Source organism: Archocentrus centrarchus, chromosome 19, assembly GCF_007364275.1.
Source record: "Archocentrus centrarchus isolate MPI-CPG fArcCen1 chromosome 19, fArcCen1, whole genome shotgun sequence".
In the NCBI taxonomy this organism is placed as follows: domain Eukaryota; kingdom Metazoa; phylum Chordata; class Actinopteri; order Cichliformes; family Cichlidae; genus Archocentrus; species Archocentrus centrarchus.
In genome coordinates, this window is record NC_044364.1 from 16,063,645 (window position 1) to 16,090,678 (window position 27,034).

Below are 27,034 nucleotides of genomic sequence, written 5' to 3' on the forward strand. Positions count from 1 at the left end.
TTTGGAACTTTCAGACAAATTCATAGAGGAGCTATAAAATAATATTACAAATACAGAAACTTGAGATTTAAGATTCAATTGCTAAATAAAGTTATGAATGCAACAAAAAAAAATTGATAATCTTGCTAAACCTTCCCTTAACAATTGTCACGATTAAGCTTTTATGCTGATTCATGCAGAATTTTTTGATACGCTGTCCTTGATTCCTTACCAGAGTAAATAAAAGCAGGGTTCTCATGTCTGGTTTGCTCTAAAGCCAAGCAGTGACTCCACTCAGTGACGGCGTGATGAGATTGTTGGCTTTTAAATGGCAGCCATTGAGAGTTCCTGCAGCGCTGCCACTTGTGATGGTTTTTGTATTGTCACCAAAGATGCATCTAATTAAGTTTTTTAAAGCAAGCCACATTAACCGGAGTAATTGCATTTACATTTTCTTTCTCTCTTTTTAATGTGTCTGTGCCTGAATTGGCCTGAACTGGTTGCAGAATTGGTTTACTGAAGCCATATTTTTGCACATAGAATTAAAAGGCTGTGGTTGTTTATTTGCTGAAACAATTAGAATCCATCAGAATTAATTTATTTTTTTAATTCAGTAATTAAAACACTGTTAGCTAAGTTCAATTTACAATAATCCATGGTGTGATTACAGCTAGTCACATGTCTCCATTTTATGAGTTATAGGAAAGTGTAAGGGCCAAAAAGAAAAGCTGCAGTGAATTCTGACAGCCTCTCTGAGTCACATCAGCTGATTGGCAGCTACCCTGATGTCATTTGTTTTTTGCAGGGCAAGGACAGGTCACACTGACTGATCTGTATTCCCTCTTTCTTTCCTTTTTCTCTCGCTCTCTGTCTCTGAGATTCTCTTACCTCCCCCTCTTTACATCCTCAGGCTTCATATTTTCATGTCTTCCTTTCTATTTTTTTGTTAGACTCCCTCTAATATACTTTGTATCTCCGCTTTGCTTCTTTGTCTGTTTTGTGAGCTTCTTCCATTGAAACAACACATTTTAGTTTGAGTGAAAGAATGCTTATGAAGCCCCAGATATTAGAACAAGCATTTCTGAAGTCTCGTTAGATTAATTTTAATTCTAGGGATTATCCCATTCCCAGTCCACCCTTTTCAGATGTCTCTTTGAAGCCATAAGAAGAAAAATGGGTGCTGTTTATGTCAGAATAACATAATACTTTCTAAAGAAGACCTTCGTGTCATTTATGTTTTTCTAAACTTTAAAGATGTAGCAAAATAAACAACTCCAATATGACACGTAATCTGCTTCAGCGTTTACATTTGTGGTTCAGTTTATTAGATCTCAGTGTAAAATTGTAGACTTTTTTTTGTGGGAGACTAATAAATAATGCATCAAAAGCATGACTGCAGTCACAATGGCCAAAATGGATTGGCTGTCATCACAAGATCTGTGAAGATGTCTAGACAGATGGGTGCCATTTGTATCAAAGCTCAGTGGTGCTGCAAAGATGTGTTAATGCTAAATCTGTTTTCAGTACAGGCTAGTGTTGCAATAAAATATCTTCAAAGGCTGCATTGACAATTTAACTTGTTTTACAACAGCAAACTGCACTAATAGGTTAATTGGAGTTGGTTAGGTCATCAATGGATCTGACAAATCTCGTCTGATTCTAGGGATTTTGGGAGATCTTGGGTGTCTCTGTGAGCTGCCAGTTCTGCCGCTTGTCTAATCACTCCTGACCCTATTAGAAATGAGTCTTCCTTTGTTACTGTGCGGTACTGTCAGTTCTAGGGGAACAAAAAGTGCCATTGTCTGTCATTGCCCTTGCTGGGATAGAAGTAATCTGAAGCAGTTGAGCTGCCTCAGGATTGTTATAATCCAGATTCAGCATTAATGATGGTCTAATCCGCACATTTTTGACCTTCCAGTAGAGGCTGACATGGCATCTCTGTTGTTATTTGCTTGTGTAATGTCATTAATTCTAAAAATGAAGGGGGTTGCTTTCAGCTTATGTCATTTGGCAAGCATTACTCTGTTCAGATTTTTGTGGAGCCAAGATGCTGCACTTGCTGATACCAGCACAGACAATGAAAATGACTATGATGTTGCTGAATCTGTCAGATATATTCACAGATTCACTTTGAATTTAAGCAGTGTTGAGAATTGTTTAATGTGGACTGGGTTTTACTCCATTCCTGAAAGTATTCCTGCATGAGACCCATGTGCCTGACAAACATTAATTGCATGCCGTAGCACCATGGGGTGTGTTTGCTCACTCATGCACAATGTGTATTGAGGACAAATGACAGAATGGTAAAATGGTGCTCCTCTTCAGAATGCTCTCAGAAGGGGGCTCTTTTGCTCTTTGTTCATCACAAAAGGATTCAGAGATAGATGAGAAGATGTGTGCGAAATCCATCACTCAGCTCCTTACTTGGCACAGAGATCAGTACCCCCCCCCCCCCCCCCCCTTCCAAAACCAAAATCCCTCCTACACTTTCTTATCTGCTCTTCTCAGAGCTGTGCACGTGGGGCCTTTTGTTTACAGCTCTTTGCAATGATCCACACCAGTAATCCCTCTGACAGAGAGCATGACTGTCTGACAAGCCCTCAACCTATAACATCCCTTTAATAAAGCCAAGGCTGATACTGGCTACAAGTTAGTAATAATACTGTGTCCAGCCACAACATGTTTTCATGTTGATATTCATAAAAGATGGCCTTCCACACTTAAAGGAGGCCTATTATACTCATTTTTAACTCCATATGTTTTCCTTGAACTCTGTTGGAATATATTTGCATGTTTCACATTTCAAATAATCCTTATTTACCCTTTAAGGGAACTATCTTCTCATTGTCTCTCTGCTGAAAGCAGGAGGTTGCAGCTGTGTGCCTGAAACGACCAAATTCAGACTGTCCACCCTCACTGACATCATGCAGAGCCGTGAGTTAAAAAAACAGAGCATTTAGAGCAGCGTGAAGCCTGAGTTTTTGTCATGCAGGGATTATTTGTACATTATTTGAAACTTCTGAAACTATTTTTAATATGAGCAGCAACCATAGGTTCCCTTTAATCAACTAAATCACATTCTTACTCGACTCGAAATCTTGACCATGGAAACTGTGCATGTCCTAGAAAAGTAAGCACACACTGTGAACTGCACTGTATTCTACATCAAATCCTGCAAACAAATGAGCTCATATTCTTGCTGTCAGGAGGTCATGCTTCTGTGGCGCTTGTATAAAGAGTGTCTGCACTCACCACATACTGCCTTCTTGTTTTTTGGAAACAGTGGAGAGGGTGGGGGCGGCATGCAGCGCCGGCCAGGGCTGGAATCAAACCAAGACCACTGCAGTAAGGAGACAACCTTAGCACATGGTGCACACCATCTGCAAGGTAGTGGGTCACCCCAGCATACACATACTCCTTATTGTATTGTGTCTAAGGCTTTGAAATGCACTTTGTTCAAACTTTATGCAGCCCTGTGTATGGTCCACTCAGTCCGTTCATTCCTTGTGTTGCAAATATATCTGTATTGTACTTTATTGCTGACAGGATTAGGAAGACCCGTAATGTTTTGAATCAATGGAAGCTCACAGTTTATATCATGATGATTTGTGACGTGGTAAGTACTGTGAAAATGTCATTAAATGGGACTGTGCCTCGCTGGGTGTACACAATTTAACAGTTATGAAAGATCTTGATATGTTTATTACTAGAAAACATTTCACTTCACTGACAAGAACACCAGTGTTTCATAGCAGCAATGTTCCAGCCTTCAGAGTAATCTCTTCAGAAGCCAGTGTTGCGCCAGAAATGAAAGTACACATTTAATGATAGACTATAAATAATGAACATCACCAGACAAATAAATCACTGTACTGGAAATAACTCTCACTGGTCAGTGTTGTCTGAGCTCGTTTATCAGTTTAATCTCCTGAATTTATCACCGCAATATCACAGCAAACCCTTTAAAAATGTAACATTATCTTGAATCAGCAGTCTTGGGGTTGTATGAGAAGGAAATCAATGGTGTCGCAGCTCGAGTGTGACTTGCCATCCATCAGTCTGCAGGCTGAGTGGAGTGGCTAATGTATCTGATATGCTGAATGGCCAATTTCCTGTTACCTGTTAAAGAGAAAGTACAGCGCTCCTCTCTCAGCTCTTTGAATCACGATTTCCCTGTAAGTCACTGTAACACAGGTAGGATACAGAATAAATTAACTATGGCTTTGCAACTGTAATCTGAGCCTCTGGATGATTAGCAATCAAAGAAGAAATCCTATTTCTGATATTAATTCAATTGTGGCAGCCAGTAATGCTACACCCTAAAGAACAAGCCCGTTCGGGACATCAACATGTAATTCTATCATTATTTTTATTTTCAGAATTATTGATGTGATCCTGCCAAATTTGATCTGTTCGCCCTCCAGTCTGTGGCACATCTCCCCCTGCATGTTTCATGTTGCATGTCAGATGATCATACTACAGAGTATTTACATCACCTCTTCTTGGAAGTGGGGGGGGGGGCCATTTTCTCGCCATCTGATGACTAGATTGCTGTATTTACTTGTGCTTAGCTCTGCACCAGATCAGCTGATTTGATGCCCTTTGAAGAAAAGATAGAAGTTTCAGAACCTTATTTCAGGCGTGGCTACTCATTGCTCCTGAGTGCTGTGAACTTTACCCTACAAATCATCCATATCCTGTTGATTTAGATTTCCAGGACGTTCTTCCTATCAGCTCCTACTTCCTGTCTGAAAACTACTTTGTTCAAGACCGTATGGAGGTGTCCAGCTGTTGCCATGGTGATTGCATAGTTGAGCTGACTGCTTTTAAGTGGCAGACTATTACAGCATGATTCCCATAGATGTTTTCTATGCATCTATCTTTTTAGCTTAGAGAGAGAGGGGGGGGGGGGGGGGGAGGGAATTCAGAGCAGGCCAAGTTTAGAGCAATTAATCTCCAAGCTGGAAATTTTCATTTAAGTTCCAATAGCAAATGTTTTATATCAACAATAGATCACGTGACGCAGAGCGGGTTCTTGTGGCATTGTTTTTAGCTGCAGCAGACAGCCTTTTTCATCCAAATAACTGTAATAATAAACATTATTTGAATCCACATGGCAACACGAGGTGTAGTAACTTGAGTGACCAATTGAGGCTGACTCCCAAAGCAAAGCAAAGCACACCTAACTTGACTTCTATGTTTGGGATAAATGCAGGAAAAATGTTTGCATACAGTCTCATGTAACATGCTCATTGCTGAGTAAGACGACAAACGTTACACACCCTCTCTTTGGAATATGCTCATTTATAAAAAAGCTACAAAAAAAATCCATCCATTAGTATGGAGCCTGTACACTTGGGGGACAGTGTATAATATCTAACAGCTAAAAGTCAAGCCACTTATTTCCCTCTGCAGTGAGTGGGTCACTATGATGAAATTTTATCCCCCTAACATTTTGCTTGTGTGTTATTGGAGCATTATAGACTTGGGGTTTGGTTTTTTTTCCAGTGGTCTGGTGTTTTTCAACTCAATTTTATTACCGCATGAGTAATCTTAGACAACTAATACTTGGCCCATGACTACGAGGCACACCACAAATAAACCTTACTTGTCATTGCTCCAAAGTATGAAGTTTTATTGAGCCATTCATTTTCTAATGTGACTTCATATGCTATACAGCAGAGTCAGTGCTGAGGTAAAGATTACGTATGTGTTAGTTTAGCTGGGACTTTTACACTTGACAGACACCCAGAGCTGCTCTGTAATCGCCCTAGCTCTTAATTTTTTCCCAAAACATTTTTTTGTGTTCCTGAGTCTGATTGGCCCTTCTGTCTCTCTCCTTTCAGCCTGTCTTTTTTCTAGTTCTCACAGTCAAGCTAATTTTAAAACCTCCCACCACCCACCCACTTTTGGTTGTAAACCACAGTTCACACACAGGATATGATTATACTGTTTCTCTTCCTGCTGGTGGACTGCAGGTCTTCTGAGTCAGCTTCATATAATGACAATGATGTGATGCTTGGAGAGTTCCCCTGACCCGTGGCCAAAGAGTTAGATTTATACATACAGAGGGACAGCGGTCTGTTGAGGTTTTGGATTGAATATGTACATGCACACCACAGGAAGACTGTCGCTTTCAGTAGTTTTGTGAAAGCTACTCCAGGTATGCAACAGATTAGATATAAATAAAGCACTCTTACAGACCATTTTAAAGCACTTTTTACACTATATGCTTCATTTACCCATTGATACGGTTCATATACTGCTTAATTTTAAGCTCTCACGTACCGATGGATGCACCAGGGGTGATTTGGGGTTCACTTCAACACTGAGCGTGGGGGAATCAAACAGAATTTTGACCTCTGGTACATCAAGCTTCACCCTGTAGCCTACTATTAAAGCTGCCTTCTGGGTTCAGAAGGACACTATTTGTTAAATTCCAGCACTGAAATGCATGCTTGTCAAACAACACGGTCACTTGTCTTGCAGGCAGGTACAGGCACGGCAGACTTGGGCAGCTTAGCTTCTGGTTGATTTGATTTGCAGGCGAAAGGCAGTGCAAACAAGAGGACCTATCAAAGTCAATAAAATGTGATCACATAGTGATACTGCAGTCTTTCCTACCCTTTGAAGGTGTTGCTCAGCTTTGTTCAAATGGTCTTAATGATCATTTGTGGTCCAGAAACATGTTTCTCCACAGAATCTAATCTAAATACATTTATTAGTAACAGAATTGCATATGTTTTCTCAGTAACTACCTCTGTTTATATAAGATTGACGTGTTAATCATCTGATAGACAGCCCAAGCTTTTCAGTAGCAACCCTGTAAAGTGGATAATTGAATGATTATGATGATATATTAAATCACAGAAGATTTGTCTTATGAATTCTCTTACCAGTTCCTATTTTTATTCTCTCACAAAAAAAAAAAATATGTGGAGGCATTCGTGGTTTTCTCTCCAACTTGTGAAACATCTCAATTCCCAGACAAGGTTGTGCAGACAGACATGACTCGTGGCTTTGTGCTGTAGCCAGATATATATCCACAGATAGCTTGAGAAATCCATAGGGTTCTTCTCCTCCCCTGTGTGGGTGTATGTGTTTCTCACATGCCCTTTCAGTGTCAGTGTACTGTTTACGGTTGTTTTGGCTTTGTGTCTGTACTAAAAGATGGTTTGTAGATGCCTGTGTACGGAGATGTGTTTGCTCCCCCCTTGTCCTGGAATATCACCGTTTCTCTGTCATGAATATTTACCACTCGGGGTTCATGGAGTTTAAATTTTGCAGGGAATTCTCAGCTGGGATCTTGTATAATCTAACCCTGTTCTGTTTGAGCTGCTCCCAGGCTCCCAGGAGAGCAACTTTGGGAAGGATGTGAGAGGAGGAAGGGAAGAGAGGCACCACCACTGTAGGGATACGTACCAGATTATTGGATAGAAGGCTGAATAATAACTGTTTTTACATGCTGCACTTGTTATGTCTGCAGCTGTTCTGGCTGTCAAGTCATGTCGAGGTTGTGCGACTGAGAATTGGAGTGACAGGCTGTACAGACTGATTCTTTTTTTTTTTAATTTATTTATTTAATATTTTTTATTTATTCATTTTTATTGTCAGTATAGTAGAGTTGTATACAATAAATCCATACTGCAAGGTGCTTAGGACAATGAAATATAATCAAACCTCCAACTCACATTGTTAGCATGCTATTGATTTAAAAGCTATATTCTTCTCACATATCATCAGATTAAACAAACAATACAGCTGCTTGTTAACTCAAATATCTAATCAGCCAATCACGTGACAGCAACTCAATGCATTTAGGCATGTAGACATGGTCAAGGCGACCTGCAGAAGTTCAGATCAATATCAGAATGAAGAAGAAAGGTGATATAAATTACTGTAATGTGGCATGGTTTTTGGTGCCAGATGGCCTGATGCAGGTATTTCACAAACTACTGATATTACTCTAGTGGGATACAAGTCCAAAAAAGATAAAATATCCAGTGAGCGGCAGTTCTCTGGTCTAAAATGGCCAGAGGTCAGAGAAGAATGGCCAGACTGCTTGGACAGAGTGGCCAGACTGTCTAGAAGGCAACAGTTGCTCAGATTCGACTCATTATCATGAATGTATGCAGAAGAGCATCTTGGAAAGCACAGCGCATTGAATGTTGAAGCATTAAAAGACCATACTGATCTTAGCTAAGAGCTGAAAACTGAGGCTGTAGTTTGCACAGTCTCACCAAATTTGGACAATAGAGGTTTTGTCTGGTTTGATGTGTCTCGATTTCTGCTGCAAGATTCCGATATCAGAGTCAGGAAACACAGTAAACAACACGAAAGCATGGAAGTTTAACTAAAAACAATTTCAGTGTCATTGTGAAAAGAAAAAATCACCAAGTCGGACTAAGAATATGTGAAATTAAAAACCACTGGTTGTCACGCAGGAGGAGCATTATCTCAAAGAAACCAAACATCTCCCCAGAGATGAGTGGGAAAATAACAGTACCCAACAGTTTGCATGTAAATGATATTAATAAAGTATGTTTGTGTTGTGCTCCAGCCTGCACTTTACTGTTTCACATTTGTTCTTTTGGAAACTTAATAAATGTGGGGAACATTCTGTAGCTTGAAAGGAGGGGATACTCATCTACTGAAGAGAAAAGTGGGTTTTAGCTTCTGCTAAAGATGACCTTGCTTCAGTGGATCTTTACATTGCAAATAACCCATTTTCTGCTATATTAATGTTCAAATTATAATTTGTGGAACCTTTATGTTCAGCTTCAAGTTCTTTGTTTCCAGCACATCCCACAGATCGAGCTCCGAGTAATTTAGTGCCCTGTCACCGTATTGATTATTGATTTGAGAGAGCCACAGGTGAGTATTAAATCAGGGTTCTCATTTAGCTGTCCACTAAATAAATAACAGTATTGATGTGGCCATCTGCAGTCTGCCTGTAAATGATCTAGTTCTGACTGGGCCCTTTTGGAAATTTCGAGATACTTGGTTTACAACACCAAATGGCAAGTTTGGAAGAGCTGCTATATGATATTATCACATCCACATCCTGCTTACTTTGGCTGAGGGCCACTTACTGGTGCTCATCAGACCTGGATGCCAAGATCCACCGGTGTGTTTGGGAGTGAGACAGACAGGCGAGGGAGTATCTACTAACAAAATCACACCCTTCGTTCCTGCCTGTCCTCTTGCTCTAGATTATTAAGGCCACAGTGTGGTGACGGCTAATCAGGGACACATGTCTGATCAGAGAGAGTCTGCACACGACTTTATTTCTGAAGTGCCATTTATTATAATTTCAGCTGCTGCAGTTCTCCTAAGGGTGGATTTTCTTCCTGATCAAGTTTGACTGCAAACACCATAAATCACAATGTACCTCACCAGTTCTCTCACTTTTGCATGTCTCTAATTCTTTGTAAAACAAGTGGTAAATTGCCTTTCTTGTCTTATTCAGGCCTTAACATTAAACATTTACCACTGCCTTATAGCGCTGTATTTCATTACTATCCATTATGGAGCATTTAAAAAATACTCACATGGTCATATTTTCTTTATCGCCTGAAAGTGAATCAGTCTGTGTTTGTTGCAGCCCCTCAATGCAGATTGCCTTTGATTTGATTTTATCTGATTAATTTATTTTAACATGAACAAGACAAATATCCAATAATTCATACCCAAAAAGGCAAGTAGCACCCTGAGAGAAAAAGGAATTTGGTGCACAAGAAGTCATGTCCTGTTTGAGATCTAACTTGTGAGCCTTTGGGAAGGTCGTGAACTGTTGATGGAGGCATTTTGTTTGTTTTTTAGAAGTGACACACAGTAGCAGGTCAGCTGATGCTGGGGCTCAATAGTAGCTGGGGTGAAGTGACATCTCTCTCCTCTTTCATTCTGGATCTGTGTGTGTGTAGCTGAAATCAGTGTACTTGGAAATTTCGCTGTGTTGCTCTAATCTGATTGACCACAACCCCAGAGATATAAATAGGTCAAAGATGTTGTCTGCATGCATAAAGGTGTCCACTTATGTTTGAGCTGCTATTTGTCACCTTGGTTTGAACTTAACAGGGTTTGGCAGGAAAAAATGGCAGCCGTATGTGAGGTTTGGACTGCGGCTGTTAATCGCACACCTGCAGGTAATCTACATATGTTGCGTTCACACAATCTGTTACACTCTGAGATAAATCTTAGAGTACATTATTTTTAATTAAGTTTCTTTTCTATAGAAGTTGGTGTTTGATTGAGGTCTTTATTTGCTTTTGATTCTAGTAGCCTAGTTGGTGTTTGCATATCATTGTGACCTTTTGGCTGTATTTGCTTATAATGCATACTGAGATCAGATTTCTTTTTATACCCCTCTGGGTACGCAGATAAAGGGGAAAAAATGCTGGACACCATTTGGCTTGTCGGAGAACAGAGATCAGCCAGAGGGCTCATTATTTATTATTATGAATTAACCATAAACACACAGTGGCATGAATTCAGATGGTAGAGTGTCTAAACTTATTGCATTAAAAAAAAAAAACAAAAAAAAACCTTCTTCCTCTAGTTCCTCTTCTTTTCCTCTTGTCTCTGTATATTTGCAGTTATTACTGCACAACACAGAAATCTGTCCATTTAAAAAAAAAAAAATAATAATTTTTTAAGCCATTCACTGCAGCTTTCAAAGTAACATTTAAAGGCTGCATTATGAGAAAGCGCTATAAACATTTTCTCACCACAGCATATTTTAGCTGCCAAGTACCACCGATATTTATGGGCTGTTTTATCACATGCGCTGTTTGAGGAAGCGATAACTGCAGACAGTCATCCTGGACAGCTTGGTTTGCTAAATATAGTTGGTTATATGGTTCTGTCTTTACCTCTAATGAGACTTGGAAGATGATGGTGCAGAAAAATAACTAGTTTTTAAAAAAAATTAACAATAGTAAAGTGTGCGTGCATGATTGAATCACTTCATCATATTTTTTCGAACCTGTCACAAGTAAACGTTCTTGCCTGTTTCACGTGCCCAGTAAGATATTGAGTGAAATATTGTAGCTGACATTAAACTCATTGATGGCTCAGTGCTTGTCACAGTAACTCAGTTTTACACGTCCAAAGTTTTGCACGTTTGTATTCTGCATTTAGCTTTCATGGTTTGCAGTCTTTTGCTCTCAGAGACGCTCTACATCTGAACACATTACAGGAAAGTTCTTCTATTATTCAACAGCTTGCTTGATCTGACTCCACACTGTCAGACCTCATGTTATTTATTTATGCACTCTGAGATGATATGTGGTTTCAAGTATTCTCTCACAGTGCTTCCCAGGAACTTTGTTATAATCTAAAACTGCACTGTGCAGCATTAACAATAGCTTTGTTGGATAGGGTTTCTATTCCACCTTGCCCTGCCTGAATTTGGATTCTTGTGCCATTATTTGTTTTTTCTCATGCATGGAATATCATTTATTAGAGTAAATGTTGACTGCCTGTTTTCCTGGGGGCCGTAGGAGATGTTTCTATTAGTTTATTGTAACAGAGAGAGAGGGAGAGAACCCCTCCATCCGCACCTTCCTTTTGCACGGCTAGACGTGACAGTCACCATAGCAACCACTCGGCATGCATGCTCCCCACTGCTGTCAAGTGAAAACCTTGTATTTACCGAAATCTTGTATTTTCGTCTGTCAGGTTTTTTTTTTTTTTCCCTTTTTGTTTTAGACATTGTATTTAATGAGCCCATTAAAGTTTTATCCAATAATCCTTCAGCTGAAGGTGAAACTGTGTTTATAAGGTTTACACACACACACACACACACACACACACACAAAAAAAAGCTTCCCCCAGATTCTTTGGCTGCTCGGTGTTTCCAGGTAGATAAATTATGCTCCTTGTCCCCATTTCCTCACACCCACCCCCTTCCTTCTTTATACCCTCCTTTCAGGTCTCCCATGGGTAAGGGAGGGGTTGATGGCACCAAACTGCACTGTGTGAAAGTGTTTTCTTACACATGTAGACTAAAATTGTTTAAAAGGGGAAGAAAAAAAAAAACCTCTTTCATGGATTAAAATAAATATGTTGTCAAACAGACAGGAGGTGGTTTTATGTAAACCTATGCTCCAAATCTGAGAGATGTCGAAAAGCTGTGGAACCTATTTGAAATGAGGATACCAAGTAATCTGTGAGTGGGTGTTTGCTTGTTTTGAAAGACTAATTTGTGTTTATAGGTGCCTTGCAACATGTGACTTCCTGAAAATGAATTCGTTGAACTAATAAAAGTTGTTTTTTTTTAGTGTGTCTGCATTCTGTGCGTAGCTATCAGCACGTTCTTTCGCCCTGTGCCGTCTCCACCATTCGTTTGATAGTGAGGAAAGTGTTCATACTTCCTCCTCAGTTTACATCAAAACTAAATGGGATCATTATGGATGAAAGGCAAACCACAGAAGGCAGTATATGTATGTGCAATTTCATAATCGGCTAGGGTCTCCTTATTACTTTGGGGAAGCTGTCCTCTGAAACGTGCACTCTTCTGCTTGCTACATACCATTTCTGCTTAAGACAGGAACTGCATCAGACCTTCCTCATCCTCTAGCTTCTCGTCCTCATTTGTCTCTCTCAGCCTGTGTTGCTAATATATTCACTGTCCTTCTCACTTTCTCTTAAATTAAAGGTGTTGAGAATCCCTTTAAGGCTTGCAGCGCTGCTCCTCAAACATTTTGGCTGACTGCTGCTCGATAAACTGCTGGGAGTGAAAAGCTGAGACCCACAACGGGATCCAGAGATTGCTACACCTCTATGGGCCGTGAGAGCGCTCCTCACACCCCCACGCCTTCTTCTGCCTAACCTCTCACTGGAGACAACTACAACAATGTGACCACTGGAGTCGATCAGAACCATGTGATCTGCTATTATGGATCTGAGAAACAGCTTCCACTGAATTAAAACACACCCAGGTAATTCAGCACACTGTCACCTCTGCAATGTGTGCATTTGTACCCTGCACTACAACTGCTGTGGGGTTTTTTTTTGTTTGTTTTTAATTTTGGTTTTTTTTTTTTTTGTGTGTGTCTGTGGGGGGAGGGGGTTGTGTATTTTATTTTTTTGGTTTATCTTTTCACACTTGAGATTAGTGTTTCGCTTCTTTTGATTGGTACGCAGCTTTTCATTTTCTTTGTATCGTAATAGAATTTTTACTGCATTGGATCTTGGTCATTCAGTGACTTCCTCAATCTGGATATTCATGGCTCCCAGCTTTTGGGTGCGTCAGCTGGTAAAACAGTAGCAACAGGAAGTGGCACTATAGTGCATAATGGTACTGAGAACTACAGCTTGGTCTGCTTAGTGCATGACAGTAGAAATAAAATGAAAAGGCTATGAATTAAGCTGTGGTTTGTATTTCCAGTATGTTTTTGTCAGGGTTTTTTCTAGCTGAGTCTTTGGGAGTAGATGAAACACATAAGTGCAGTTGTTCCAACTACAGTTCAGGCAGTGAGTCGGTGTCACCTTATATGACAGAAACCACTGTTAACAAAGCTGGTTTTAAAGATAACTTTAATATAATGCTGATGATTTTCCTTTGGCTGTGGCTAAAACCCTTTTTAAAGGATTGCCCAAAAAAAAGTCTGTCTCTCTTTAACCGCTTGTCCAACTGAGAGTCACCAGGAGCTGGAGCCTGTTCCAGCTATTATGGCGTGAGAGGCAGGATACAGCCTGGACAGGTTGCTACTTTATCATAGAGCTCACAGAGAGCCAGCCACACTAATTTAGAATCACCAATTAACCTAACAAGCATGTCTTTAGGGAAAAAAGAATCTCTTTGCAAGAAAAGCCTTGCATGCAACTAGGAGTCTGGAACAAATCAAAGTGACTTTTGGCTTTGTAGTAATCATAACAGAAACCTGATTAGCACCTTGTGCTTGTTAGATTTCATTACCTTGCCCTTCTAAAAAGTCTTATGAACCTCGTATTTCTGCTCGTCAGATAATGTTGTGGCATTAAAGTGGGAAGTATTAAGACTGAATACTCTCAGGTGTCACTATTTTAGGCACGGAAGAACTAATGAAGACAGACATTGAACTGAACCCAGACAAAAGGAATGGCGTCATCTCCACCATAGAGACAAAGCACAATTAAGTCCTGCGGCTCTTAGTTCATATTGTATTGTGCCTTGAATGTGTCTCCTTGTCAGTTCAATCTGTTAGCAAAAGACTGGGGGGGGGACTGAAAGCTGAGGTGTGGTGAGATGCACCGCAAACAGGGTAAATAACCCAGAAATACATTTTTATTTGCTGGCAGGCCAAGCAACAGAAACTTTAATGAGACAAAAATCAATACCAGTGATAAAGTGAGAGGCATTGGGGGGGGTATTACTAAGTCAAAAAGCTAAGCTAAGCTTAGATTTCAAACACATTGCCAAGATTAGTCTTCTAGCAGCTAACCACATATGGGGTGCTAATATAATCTCCTGTGAGAGCAACATCTAATGTTCTATATATTGGATACCTAAGCAGTAGCGTTTTAGCCCTCATTTTCATATTATGTTGCCAACCTTCCTTTTTTTTAAAAAACATATTTTTGGGGCTTTATTGTTATAGGACAGTGGTGACAAGACAGGAAAGCTGGAAGAATGACCGGGGGAGCACGGGCGGTAAATGGCTGTGGGTTGGATTTGAACCAAGGCCTCTGGATTAGCCTTATGGTCACCTGCTCAGCCCAATGAGCAAAGCTATTGCCTCTGTATTATTTATGTAATAGGGACAGCACATGCAAATGGACGTCAGTATAAAAATATCAGATGTAAATATGTGTTTTTAGCAAAACTGCGAGAGATCGACCAGCCAGGAACTGGAATTAACCTATTTTCAGTGTTCTCAGCCATGATTGGTGACCGGCCGGTCAGCGTCACATATGTCAGTCCAGTTGACGCTTGCACAACACATGCACAGCCGTGCAGGCAAGAGTCTCCTTTTGTTTTTGTGGAATTGAAATATTTTAGTGAGTAACGGTGATTAAAATAAGGACTAAAGGAACAATGCAGTCAATGGCAGAAAGGAAGACCAGCCTGAGGTCTCAGATGGAAGGAAAGAGAGAGAAAGGAGAGACTATTCGTGTGCATGTTTGTGGCACAATGTGTGGTTAAGTCATCATTGCCCTTCCAGCTGTGAATGCATGTGTATGTATCTTATCCAGCATGTTTGTAAGAAGTGTGTGGCTCTCTTGCTCCCATTTCCCCTCTGGAGCGGAGCAGTACAGGAAGGCTGGCTGGTTGGCTGGCTGCACAGGAAAGGAAACAGTCTCTATCAAACAGCAGATGGAGGACAGCATGTGCTTACACTGCAGAAACACACGCATAAACACAGTCGCACACACATGCTGCTCTATGCACACAAGGAACTTTGTTGCAAATCCAGTAGCTTTTATTAGTAGCGTGACCCAGATTGTCAGGTGCTGGGAATCTGAACCTTTCAGACTTCACTTGAATAAAGAAAATGGCATTTTATATAAACTTTTGAACTGCTTCCAAAAGGACTGGAAGGTTGTTTTGCCCCCCCCCCCCCCCCCCCCCCTTCTCATTTCATTATATTCATACTTTACATACTGCTGCAGTCCCTTACAACCTTCAAATTTCTTTTCATGATTGAAAAACAGCCCGTGGTCACAAACTGTCTGCACATAGACGTTTATTTTCACCTGCTTTACAATGTTGGCAAGATTTTGTTGACCGAGTTGGAAAAAAAAAGCAGTTATGTAGTTTTGAAATTTAGATATTAAAATTATTGCCAAACAATGTGTAAACATCTCTCAGTAACCAGTTCGATAAAAGCTCTACAGCTTTCCTCCCATCTCATTGGTGGGGGTGTGAGCAAAGCTGAGCTCTCACGTGTTTGTTACATTTGTGGCCTGCTGATCAAACCTGTCTGTTGCTGATATTTTTTGATACCCAGGAGCTCCTGACCCCCCATCACCTCCTCTGTGATTTCTGATGGACTGACATGCCTCTGTCAAGGTTTATTAGCAACTGGACAGCCAGCATACCAGACTGTTTCACCAAGCTTTTGTCAGCAGTGTGAGGACTGGATGTTGCGCTTCCTTTTTCCAAGAGGGAAGTGAACTCTCCAAGAGGCCTTCGATTTAGGCCTGTGGTCTCAGTGTGTATGTGTGTGTGTGTGTGTGTGTGTGTGTTTGCCTGCTCATTTGTGCAACAAGCCTGCTTAGCGGCAAGGACAATGAGGCTTACTATGGTGCCCAAGGCCTTAGTGAATGACTCATATTTCTATAGAATTCAGGCCAAACAACAAGGTTACACAATCTTAATCAACAAAGTGGTGCTCATAATGTGCTCTGCAGGGGCCGTGATCCCGTGAAAGAGGATTGTGAAAAATGTGTTAGACCGAAAGTTTGGGTAACATAATTAGTGTGCCTCGTCTTCCGGGTTTCTCATACAAGGAAGACTGCCATTTGACTCAGCAGTCACTGCACATCCTCTGTGATTCTGGATTATGCCACAAACAGCAGTTTGTTTTGTTTTTTTCTATATGTTTGTTGCCAGGTGTGTGATAAAGAGGTTCAAGGGGCTGTTGTTGCTGAAGATTAATAACATCTCCCATTGAGGAGCAGTTTTGCTATGGCAACTGGAACTGTGCGAGAGTAAAATTTAGCTCTCCTCGTAGACGGTCAGGAGACACAACATAAACCGAAACACGCTGTCGTGGTGTCGCTTATTGAAAGGCGCTTTTGAAGAGAAGGGTTTTATGGTCTGCGTCTGCACCGAACAGACACGTCTGCTCAAACTCTGCACAGCAGCAGAGGCAGGCTCCTCATCCTCGCAGCGTGAGCCATTCACTTATCCCTTCTGGTCCCTCCTCTCTTTTCCTCCCTCAGAATCAAGTGGTTTTTTGTTCTCCCGTCGCGGTGCTTATCACTCGTTTCTCCACTGCTGCCCTCACCCCATCCTTCCCGTGGTAATGAAAGGATATTTTGGGGGATAGATCTTGTCTGCCCTGTGAAGATCCCAAAGGAGTGTGGTTATGTCTGTCTGGGTCTGAAAAATGGGGTTCTGTTCAAGAACACCCCCTTCTCTGGAGGGTGTTCTTCCTCTGAGAGCTAGGTCTCTCTTTAATCCCTGCCTTTGTGTCAGTGCTGATGTTAAATAACTCCAGTACCAGAAGAAAAGCTTTGTGGACTCATCATTACAGGCGCTGACATTGCACTTTATTTGAATTTATTTGAATGAAGTAGGTTTGCTCATTCCCACAGGATTTTTCTATTGCCTGTTATTTCTACGCTTGGATAACGTGACATAGAGATGAGGCATACATTGTCAGGGGAGGGAGTCTGATTGGCTGCATTATTCTTTAAAATCAGATTTCCAGACGGCATCTGACTCAGCTGTTATGCTTCCACACAGAACTACATTTTCATCAGTTTAATCACTTTTATTGACCATAAAACTTCCTAAAACAAATTTATGGTCAGTTAAAGAGATTATCTTTCCGTAATGTGGCCAGTGGTCACCATTTTGTTTATAGCCTTTGCTGAGATGTTTGCTGAATAAAGGCAACTGCCAAGGCTTAGACTCAGAAAGGATGTGGTTTCTGATTCTTACACTTTTGTCCTTACAATGGCCCTACAAGTTAACAAAAAGATTGCCATGTGTCATGTTGCTGACTGGCTTCTTCTCCTTTTCTCTCTCTTTGCTTCTGCATGTCTTTTACCTGTTCATGGCAGAATAGTGGTAATCACCAAGTTGCTGTGTGATAATGAGAAGTGTCACAAGGCCGTTTTGTCACTTGGAGCCCAGCTGCCATGCATTACTCAGACTATGGGTGGCTCTGATTCAAGGCCATAATTGCCCTGCCTCCAAATAATTGAAAGAGGGGAGGAGGAACATCCCAGAGGTGTCAGGGTGGGAGAAAGATGGATGCTGCGGTGTTCAACGCTGTCAGGTTGGAAGATGTAAGGGGCTTGGAGGACATGATGAGACTCTCGCAGGGAGCCTTCTCCCCTGCTCAGGCAAACACACAGACACACGTGTTGCGGATGATCGACCACTAGCAAAATTATTTCTGGCACCGTGGTCCTCAAACGGGCACCGGCACATGTGTTTCCCATGGATCCTTGTTGTAGCTGTTGTGCACTTGTGGGTATGTGTGTGGCTCCACGGGTGTGTGCGTTTCATGGCAGGCAGCATCGCCTTGCCTGCCAATTGTTAACAGATTTGGTGCAGAAACTTATGCATGTAGAGTATCTGTGCAGGCGTGTAAATCTGTGGATCTGAAATGATAAAAAAAAAAAAAAAAAAAAACCTACTGGCTGTGTGGAAAATATTAACTGTGACTGTGTGCACGTCTGTGACACATACGGCTGTGTGAACACACAGACTAAATGAGACTCAAAAGAGCCGGCAAAGTGTAAGCTCAGATGTGGCGTATGCTGCAGACACCAGACTGAAATAAATATTTACTACCAATTATGCTCTTGGTTTCAAGGCCTCACCAGAGTGTGACGGCAGCTTGTAAATGCTATATACACTGGAGACATCAAGTCGTATGCTAAATGAGAACTACTCTGAAATGTTATGACTGGAATGTTTTTAAGAGGATTATCAATAATCGCTTCTGATCTCACGCTGTTATTTTTAACTAATATGTAGCAGATAAAAGCTCTTATTTTTAGGTAGGACACTCTAATAGCATTGCTTTTAGGGGCAGACATGGTAGCGGCCATATCTCGGTCAATAAGATGTTTTGGCCTCAACCTGGCAACCAGCTATAACTCTCTTCCCCTGGCACTGGCTAACAGGGTTTTCTCTTTGCTATTTTGCTAAGTGCATGATACCTTCTGCATTAATCCATAACAGCATAAAGTACATAAGCAGTTGCATGTTTTTTCACACATTGAGCTTGGATCTCTGCAGGACATGATACATTTGCTCACATAGAGGTAGAAGGCTGACACTGTGGAATGGAGCCAGCGGGTCCCCAAGGTCATTACCGCTACCACAGTGTCTGAGCGCCCTGGGAAAGGAGGTACAAACTGATTAATGACAATGCTAGAAACAGAGGAGGGGAGAAACCCACAGTCGCAAGAGACCAGTGCTGCAGAGCTAGAGCTGTTACTGTAAAAGGGTGCTATAGATAGTGTGATATACTGCAGAGTGTGACAAACTACTAAACTGCTTCTTGTAATCTCATAAACTTGATGGATCTTTAACAAAATTGGTACATAATGGTTTGTAATTATAGCCGGTTCTGGTTAGTGTTTAGCAAAATGCTTGGAATATATGGACATGGCCTTAGGGTCTGAAAAACTAAGCCAGTGTGAAGTGCCTTAAACACGCATTCTTTCTAACGTCCAGCAGGGGATTGCAAACAGAAGTCTGATTGGACAGACGTGTGTGATAGAATGACCTTTCTGACATCAGTAAACACCTTTCTGATGAATTTATGGTCACAATTCATAGTTTGGAGTATTGTTTAATACACCATTGTGTTAATTTTGTAAAATATGGTTCCATTTACAGTAAAGATGGTTATGCTTAAGGGTGAGCCAACCTTGTGAATGGCAATTGCTACTAAATGAGAATGCAATAGCCCTTCCTTTTCCAGTCAGATTCACCTCTTGCTTGTGATATCTGTTCAAAAACACGTGATGGTGCCACTCAGCTGAGGCTCAAAACAAGACTTCACAAAGAAATGGTTATCATGATGGCTACATCCATCTTTTATATATAGTTTATGATTGAGAGCGACAAAGCTGGCCTTATCTTATTTTGGTACCTTTAGCTGCGGCACCAACATAAACTTTAAGACCATGACTGACTGTAGAGTCAGTATATTGTGTCCCTTCACACTGCTTGTTGTTGCAAAACTAATAACATTAATGGAAGGCTACATAAAATATAATGTTTTTATAAAGTGTCGCAGGTGAATAGATGCAAAAAATTGAAATAAGTGTTTTACTGGATTTTAAATCCAGGATTTTTATTGTGTCCAAGCATGTTAAATATTAAAACTCTCACCTTGTTACATTTTTTTTTGTCCATTCTGTGTGTCAATGCTAAGTTTTCTTTTCTGTTTTGTTTTTTTTTAAATGAAGCAGACATGTTCAACATCCAACAGGTGCCACGTTGGTGGCAGCGCTGCTGGTCAGGTTACCATGGAAACACAATTTGAACAACATCTTTATACATATTGAAACAAACCTGTGGTATACTGACTAAAATCTTATACTGAATTCAAATGTGGAGTAATGAAAAATGGGCTGCAGATGGAGAAAACAGACTCCTGCAGTTTCATTTTAAATGTTAAAAACATTTGCATGGACTAAATTGTGACGCATTCAGAGTTTAAAGCATGGATGCTGTTTTGAAAGCAGAGCAAGAAAACCTTGTCCAACTGGGTTATGTTGCACGAGAAGCCTCTGCGCATCTTTGCACGCAGATGGACAACCTTGCACCATTTTCTCTGTCAATACTGTGAATGTAGTGCACTGTCCTTTAAATAGCTCACCCAGCCCAGGTTTATATGCTGCGGCTCCCCAGTGACTGAGGGCACAGAAATAGAGAGGCATGTCACAGGCCGACCTAATCAAATAAGAAGTGTGAACTTGTTGACTTAGTTTTCTGGTCAAAACTGATTGATTTAAAACTTTACCCTACACATGAAGAGGGCTTTATGACATTCTATAAGTTAGATGCCCAAAACACTGAGTGCTCTAGCATGTTATTGCAAAAAAAAAAAAAAAAAAAAATCATAAAATTGGCTAAAATTGATATAATAGCTGAACTTTGACCCTGATTTTTAGGGTCAAACTTGCACAAAAAAGTAATTTATAAGCTGTTTTTCTTGGCAATGTAAACAGCAACATAACCTGCAACATCACCCAGTATTCTCACACCTATTTCCCTTTTCTGCACCTTTCTGCCACAATAACCAAACATAAAAACTTACTTAAAAACACACTTACACATTTAACTAGTCTTGCACATTTAACTAGTCTTGCATCCAAGAGGCTTCTTCAGTTCTTCAGAAGCCTCTTGGATGAGAGTTGAAACATCTTCAAAAACTCCAGTCACCTTTTGTCAAGCTCTTGAGACTACCATGATCTGGAAGACCGAGAACCTACACAGACATACGCATTTAACCGCAGCATGTCATACGGACGGGGTTTTGCAGCGTGCTGGATGAATAACGCTTTCTGAGTTTGCGCACAGTTCTGCTGTGGTACAACCACAATAAGAAAACAGAAAGTCACCTGATCACTTTTAAATTGTGGTTGTTATGAGGATAAGTATGCTGAACCTAAATAAAAGGTGGGGGAGGGTAATGCCACTGCTAACAGTACCTAATAATAAAGTTATATACCATGACAACACACACACACAGGAAAAAGCAGCCTCAATATTCTGTACACATACTTATGCGGTACTGTCATTGAAGAACCAGTGGAAAAAAGTGTTGCTTAAAATACAAAATGAATGTTTAAAAGAAAATTGTATCTTCTTTTCCATGGAAGGTACTGCTCCTTGTCGCTGTTGCTCATCTTATAGCCACGCATCCAGCTGATATAGATTAGCTGGTTGGTTTCAGTGATGTCCGTAGTGCTGCATTCGCATCTTCTAGTAGAGTTTCAGAGGGTACCTCATGTAGTCTTGGTAATTGGTTTCCAGCTTAGCTGTGATCCTCTCTTTCAGGTCAGCTGCTCTCGCATTCAACATGCCAGTTGTTTTTTTTGGTGCTTGGTACCCAAGGATCATGATATCTCCCCCCTGTCCTGACATCCTGGCTCCCCCTTGCCGTAGCTTCCCTGTTGTACCTAATCAATCTCTTGTTGTGATAGCAGTTGCTTCTTGTAGGTGTTGGAACACTGTTGTTTCGATGTTAGTCTAGATCAGGGGTAGGGAACTCCAGGCCTCGAGAGCCGGTGGCCTGCAGGTTTTAGATGTTTTCCTGATCCAGCACACCTGAATCACATATAGAAGTCATTAGCAGGACTTGACTGCAGACTGAGGAGGTAATTCAGTCATTTGATTCAGGTGTGCTGGATCAGGGACACATCTAAAACCTGCAGGACACCGGCTCTCGAGGCCTGGAGTTCCCTACCCCTGGTCTAGATGTTGGGTGTCGAAGAATCCACAGGTCCTCTTCATCTTCTGCATATAACCCCTTTCTCTGGGGTTAAATGTGTAGCAGCATTCCAACAGTTCCCTGTTCTCATCTTTTGTCCACTTATGCCATATCCATATCCTTGTTCCTTGTAGCCCACTTATTGTCAGTGTGTCTTGATTCCTCAACATCTGATGTGGACATTTTTAATTCGGGCGACATCCAAGCTGGTATGGCTTCAACTATGTCTCTTGCTTATATTCTGAGGTAGGCTTGGGTAGCATGGGGGGCCTAGCCTGGGGACCCTTACTGGATGCATACTAGCCATAAACTTGTTAGTAAATTGTTAGCATCTTACAATATGTAAGGTTGATCCTGGCACTGGTATTTAGAGACATGAAATCTGAAATATTGTATAACATAAGTCAATGCAAAAATAAGGTTTATTTTTGTAAATAAGTGCAACTAAGTATATTTTGGTGACTGAAACATAAACTTGCAAGTTCACACTGATGGAAAACTGTTTTTTTTAAATGATTGCAAACATATATTTGTCATTTGTATGTTGTAATGCTTTACTTATCATACAGCACAGAACTCTGTTGATATTCAAATTCAAAGTCATAAGAAGATACTAGCCCCATTGCGTCTGGCCATAATCACTGTGGAAATGCTCATGAGTATATTCACTGCAGATTCAATGAGTTTAAATGACTTTTTATTTTGACATTTTATGACATATGTTAACATTCTTGTGGGAGGTTTGACAAGTAGATGGATATTTGTTAACTGTGAAGCCCTAGCCAGGAGAGTGTTGGCATTAAGTGGGGATCGTGCTCTGATGCACAGCTACACTGCTATGTCTGATAAACTGGTAGACTCTAATGTCTGAACTGATGCATTGGTTGTGCTCAATCTCAAAGAAGTTTCATGCGTCGTCACCCAAAAAACACCTGCACCACCTCGGTGTACATTTTGCCCTGTTGCCTTTTGCTAAGCTAAATGTTTATTGGTTGAAGCTTAAATTAACAGACAGGCATGAGATTGGTATTGCTAGCCTTTTTTTTTTTTTTTGTCCAACTTCTTAAATAATAAAAGAAGTTTCTGATTATAATATAAATAAGTCGAAGTTGAACAGGAACAAATACATTGCAAACTTACTTTGAATACTGCAGCAAGCAATAAATAGAAGGCCTGCGATAACCCCCCCCCTTTTAATAATCCACCCTGCAGGTTTTGGCTATAAAAACCTCGTGGCCTAAAGGATAAACAGTCTGGCATCATTTTTGCTCCAAGGACACAATGTACCTCCTGCCTCTTCACCCTGTCACATCACCCCTACACCCACAACCCATTTTCTGAATTCCCCAGCTGATGTATCTGAATGGACAGAGAGACTCTGTGCCCAGAGAAACCACATTCAGTAGAACTGACAGTCCCGAGAACACCGTGTTTCCTGTCAGATTCAAGGACAGACAATTTCTCTGTCTTATCTTCTAATTGTAACAAGCTTGTCTTTCTGACAGTTACGTTCCTAGGGCTAATTAGGGAGACAATGGAAGACCAGGGGTATCATTATGTCACTTCTGTGATGTGTGTGTGTTTTTTTTTGTTTTGTTTTGTTTTGTTTTTTTTAGACTAGACTGAAAGAATGACAGAGCATGCTCACCACAAGGAAAACACAATTCCACAGAGAGGAATAGCTCATCCTCCAAAACACAACTCTGTCAGGCAAAAGCATTTATCAGACTTCTGATTTGGGAATAGATTCACCATGACTAAGAATTCCCTTGTCTCCTTTTTACAAAGCCTCCCTGGTGACATGAATGGGGATTCATGTCGCCGGGTAGGCCACAAGATATTATTGCTTCATGTGATATTGTCGCTACAGAGCTCGCCAGCTGTGGTTTGTAAACAGCAAAATCTGTATCTTGTGGCCACGCATTATTAAGATGTGGACACAATTCAGTTATCACATTCCCACGCCTTGTTAGCTCATAGCTAGGAGTCATTGATCATGTGGCTGCCCAATAATATTTTGTCACCGTCTTCATTTTTAGAGTGAGAATGAAGATGCGGAGGCAAGCCTGTAGTGGCCTGATTTTATTCTGTGTTGTGTTTGTGTGATTTGGCATGCTGATATGTGGGCATGTGTACGTATATAATGAAATGTGCTGCTTTTCAGAGGAAGCAGGGTATAATCAGTTAAATCTGTTGTGACTCACACAGTACACACCAGGTGCCTAAGATCTCTACAAACAAAAGTTTTTGAGTTGCTGGCTTTCACAGTATGGCACAGGGGATAAGGTAAAGTAGTTTTCTGGTTTTAGGACAAAATAAAACAATAATCTTATATGACAAAGAATATATACAGTAGTGTGCAAAAGTCTTGAGTCAATCATTTCTTTGTATTTTGCTAAGAAAATGGGACATGGGTGCAGGGGGTTGACACTTGAAAACATATGTGGAAATACAGTATATAAGGCAAAAACAGCTCTAACAAGCTTGAAAGACAATATTTGGTATGAGCACCTTTATTCTTCAGCACAGGCAAGCACTCTCAGGCAAGCTTCCTTGTAATTTCTTTAAGTAGTCCTCAGGAATAGTTCTTCAGGCCTCTTGAAGGACATTCAAAGCTCCACTTTGGATGTTGGTCACTGGCTGAAATATAGTCTCAAACCATGACAGGGCTTTAGACACACACTGTTGTATCTCTTTCATAGAATTTATAGTTTGAACTAAAGACACTGGAACAAATGTGTTTGTGTGACACACTGCTGGTAATAAAGTGTCTAAAGATATAATTAAAAATTGATTCTCTGCTTAGTTGACTGTTCTGCGTAGATGCAATAGTGGTTCATCCCTTGAGCTGGGTGCCTTTTTTATGACTGAATGATTCACTGGTTAGTTTTAAGCGGCTTAACAAAAAGCTGTCCTTTTAAAATAGTCTGCAACTGAGTGAAAAAGCAGCCAATGTCCAAAGACAAACTTGCCTGGAGAACTACTGCTTAAGATTATTTCAAAAAATATTACAAGAAAGTGGCTCCTTGGAAGCAAAATGTAAAGAACTGAAGGGTGGCTCAAACTTTTTGTAGAGTACTATACATCTAGACTGAATGAGTTATTGATCACCGTGTGCATGTACTATACACTTCCTATAGAATCATCAACCTATCCATGTTTATCTGTGGTAGGGTCTCAGCAGCCTAACAAGGGTATTCAGACATCCCTTGTCTTAGCAATGTTTGTAATTTCCTCCTGAAATCCCAAGGCATTCTGAGGCCAAATCTGATGTGGAATCCCTCTAAAGAGTTTCCTGAAAAACCTCTAAAGAAATGCAGCCATCAGCCTTCTAAGCACACGCCTGAAACTGTGAAGCAATACCTTCTCAACAAGATTTTAAGACAGGTCAAATTTGGGTCTTTTGTAATTTAAGTTAACCAAAAACCAAGTTGGTATTTGATTACTTAAATGCAGAATCTTATTTAATGTTCTTTAATGTTTCCTCGCTGTGTTGCAGAACAGAGAATCGAACAAAAGGACAATTTTGTACTCAGACTGTCCTGTCTCATATTTGCTTTAAGTGAACTTAATTCCTGACATTTTCTCAGTGACCAAACTGAGACCGGTTGCCAAAACTGAAACTGCAGCAGCCCCCCCCGAAAAAAGGTACCCACACAAAAAATCTGTTAGCTAGAAACATCTATTATTACCTCTCTGTAAATGACATGTTCTTTTTCTCTTTAACTTTCTTTCATATAACCATTAAAGTGTTTCCTGTAGTTGCGACCACAGCATTGTTCTAAGATAAATGAGCTAGAGCAAGAAAACCGCCTTAGCACTCTGTCGCAGAGTATGAGCAACAACAAACATTAGCCTTCCTGTCACTGTCCACAAACCGAGTCCACTATCTGTAGCATTTTAACTAATCGTGTTAAAAGACACTGTGGCAAAGAGAGGACATGAGACATGGAGCAAATGGGCTGAATTTTGAGGGGTTTTTTTTTTGGTCTGTTTGTTTTATCAAATCAGTGTAATCAGCGTAAACTTAAAATGTGATTATTAATGTAAGCTTATACATATCAGAGACCACTACTGCATATACAGTAGGCATTTCATTTTTACTAAGACTGACTTTCCCAGTATTACAATATCGACAGGAAGAATAAATAGTGCTTAACTAAAATTGCATTGATTTGTTTTAGAAATCTCTTTCTCATCTGCAGGAGTTGCTCCTTTTGCTACAGCTGAGGCCTTTCATTCTGTAGCCCAGGATGAGCCACTATGTCACAGAGCTAACTCTATGCTTGGGTAACCTGGGTCATGCATGCCACTGAAATAAGTGGCTGTCTAGCTGGCCAAGACAGTCCCCTTCCCCAAAGCTACTTGGACATGTCTCCTACCAGAAAATAAGGACACCCAAGAACCCCCACCCCCAAGCTGCCATCTCCCATGACCTATTTTCTTTATGGCTGATGGTTGGTGGCTAGCTGCTGAGTGGTAAATGCAGAAAGGACAATACACAGAAGATTGCGGTCATAGCAGCTGGTTTTTGATAAGTTAGGGGAAATTGAGTATCTAATCTCTTTATCTGAGTAATAGTTGGAAATGTTATATTAACAGTATGACAGTGTGAGAAACTGCCCGCACAAAAAGAGAAGAAAGGAAGTTGGTGATCTCCTCAGAGATGCTAATGAGGTCAGACAGGAGACCACTGCACTGACACGATGGGAAAAGCTGGAAAGCAGTTGAATAGCATGTAGTCCCAAAGGAGTAGCTGAATCACACAGGGGGTTGGAGGCTAAAACACGACAGGGTGACATCTCCAGAGGTGATACGTGAGCCAAAAACTGGGAGAAGCTTACAAGAAGCAGCAACACTTAACCATAAGACACTGCCGTAGGGCTAGCTGTGAGCACTCTGCTGGGTGTCCCTGCTGAGCCATCGTATACACAAACAGA

At 40.7% G+C, this 27,034-nt stretch overlaps 1 protein-coding gene across 1 annotated transcript in view; it reads left to right on the forward strand.

The window, feature by feature from the left end:
- ptprea (protein tyrosine phosphatase receptor type Ea) overlaps positions 1-27,034 on the forward strand; it is a 59,970-nt gene that overhangs the window by 14,836 nt on the left and 18,100 nt on the right. The window contains 1 exon segment of the mRNA XM_030754687.1: positions 12,638-12,920. The gene's annotated coding sequence lies outside the window, so the exon portion shown is untranslated.